At 46.8% G+C, this 2500-nt stretch overlaps 1 protein-coding gene across 2 annotated transcripts in view; it reads right to left on the bottom strand.

Moving 5' to 3' along the window:
• Nucleotides 1–2500, bottom strand: part of LOC115561351 (ephrin type-A receptor 4) — a 58147-nt gene that overhangs the window by 26092 nt on the left and 29555 nt on the right. The window lies entirely within an intron of this gene.

The following is a 2500-nucleotide window of genomic DNA, read 5'->3' as shown; positions in this document are numbered from 1 at the left end:
GCTGTTATTACGGTTATTTTCTCTGCTTTGATGCTTTTTGGGCCCCTCCCCCCATCCTCCCCCGCCCTCCCCCCACCCCCCCGAGGAGCACACCATGATGCTAGCTTTAAATATCGACGGCGTGCAGAGATGTATGCCACATGAACTTGCCCACCTCCAAAGCTCATCAATTTCAATTTGCATGTCAATTTACATGGCATATTGTAATTAATGTGTTTTTGTGCCATGCCTTTGAAACATAAACAACGGTAATTGACTTAGTCTTACTCGCTTTCCTCTCTCTCTCTCTCTCTCTCTCTCTCTCTCTCTCTCTCTCTCTCTCTCTCTTTCTCTCTCTCTCTCTCTCTCAATCTCTCTCTCTCCCTCTCTCTCTCTCTCTCTCTCTCTCTCTCTCTCTCTCTCTCTCTCAATCTCTCTCTCTCTCTCTCTCTCTCTCTCTCTCTCTCTCTCTCTCTCTCTCTCTCTCTCTCTCTCTCTCTCTCACTTTCTCTCTATCCCTACCTCTCTCTATCCCTACCTCTCTCTCCCCCTCCCTCTCTCTCTCTCTCTCCCTGCCTGTTTGTCTCTCATCCTCCTCCCGGCGGGTAATGAAGCACGCGCGTGCGGGCGGTGGGATCGATGTGGGGTGAAATATGAAAGCGCGTCGTCCCACAGACGAATCATTTCACAACGGAAATTAATTATCAGTGTTATTTTTGGAGGAGCCGCGTGGCGATGAGCGATTTCACACAGACATGGAGAGAACAGCAGGGCCGGAGAGCGTAGGAGTGTGTGTGTGTGTGTGTGTGTGTGTGTGTGTGGTGTGTGTGTGTGTGTGTGTGTGTGTGTGTGTGTGTGTGTGTGTGTGTGTGTGTGTGTGTGTGTGTGTGTGTGTGTGTGTGTTTGTGTGTATTTGTGCGTGGGTGTGTGGGTGTGTGAGAGAGAGAGAACGAATGAAAGAGAGAGGGAGAAGTGTGCTTTTGTTCCAGCGTGCCCTGCACTAATGTGGGTCTGAAATAGAGATTGTATTCATAATGGCCTTTCATGTTAAGACCATCTCTTGTCTGGGAGTGTGTGTTCACAGTGCCGTATGTGTGTCTATGTGTGTATTTGTCTGTGTGTTTGTGTGGCTGGATGTGTGTGTGCGGTTGTGGGTGTATGTGTGTGTGTTTGTATGTGTGTGTGTGTGTTTAGAGCATATGTATGTATGTATGTATGGGATCTCTGGCAAGAGCATCCAGAAGCTCCAGTACATACAAAACAGCGCTGCCAGGATCCTGATGAGGGTGCGCAAAAATAAACACGTCAGCCCCATCCTCAAATCCCTTCCCTGGCTCCCTGTCACATTCAGAATTGAATACAAGGTCCCCCCCCCGACCTCAAGGAGCTCCTCACCCCCCAGACCACCGTATGAACCCTTCGCTCTACATCGACCCACACCCTCAGACCACCTAAGACCAAGCTCCGCACCATGGGCGATTTGGCTTTCTCTGCTGCTGCCCAAAGACAATGGAACGCCCTCCCTGACCACCTAAAGGCCCCACAGACTACAGCTGTTTGTAAATGAAACCTTTTTATTTATTTTTTAAAAGCGTTTTGCTAATTTCTCTTTTACTGTGTGAGTATTATATGTTTTAACAACCCATTTTTTTTTCTTTTAAACTCTGTAGCACTTTGAGATTTTCGAATTGAAAGTGCTTTAAAATGTATTTTTATTATTATTATTATTATTATTATTATTATTATTATTATTATTATTATTATTATTATTATTATTATTATTATTATTATTATTATGTACACACTGTGGCCAGAAAGGTAGAGAGAGAGCGAGGGAGAGAGGGCGAGAGAGAGGAAGAAAGAGAGAGAGAGAGGAGAGAGAGAGAGAGAGAGAGAGAGAGAGGAGAGAGAGAGAGAGAGAGAGAGAGAGAGAGAGAGAGAGAGAGAGAGAGAGAGAGAGAGAGTTTGGAACAAGTGGTATTTTAACTCAAAGGTCACAGATTACACTGTACACTGCTTTTTTAAAATGCTAAAATGTGTTTTAAAACCAAGAATTCCCATCATTAACACGTGTGTGTGTGTGTGTGTGTGTGTGTGTGTGTGTGTGTGTGCGTGCGTGCGTGCGTGCGCGCGTGCGTGCATGCGTGCGTGCGTGTGTGTGTGTGTGTGTGTCTGTGTGTGTGTGTGCGTGTGTGTGCGAAAGAGAGTGATAGATAGGTGGAAAGGGTAACAAAGCAACTCAAAGTATGTGGTGTGTGTTAATATTCTCACCCCCCCCACCCCCCCCCCGCCCCCACTACCCACCGACACCCACTAGCGATCCGAAACTAATCCATTAATGATTCTCATTAAAAATCAAGATGAACCAAGAGTCCCTCTCCTCTCCTGTCTCCTCTCTTCTTCCTTCACCACTTCCAGATCCACTTTTTCACAGTGCCTCATTCTCTCTCCCTCTCGCTCCCTCTCTCTCTGTCTCACTCCCGCCCCTCTCCCTCTCCCACATTCTCTCTTCCTCTCACTC

The sequence above is a fragment of the Gadus morhua genome, chromosome 16, assembly GCF_902167405.1.
Source record: "Gadus morhua chromosome 16, gadMor3.0, whole genome shotgun sequence".
Lineage (NCBI taxonomy): Eukaryota > Metazoa > Chordata > Actinopteri > Gadiformes > Gadidae > Gadus > Gadus morhua.
This window is presented reverse-complemented; position numbering and strand designations above follow the sequence as displayed.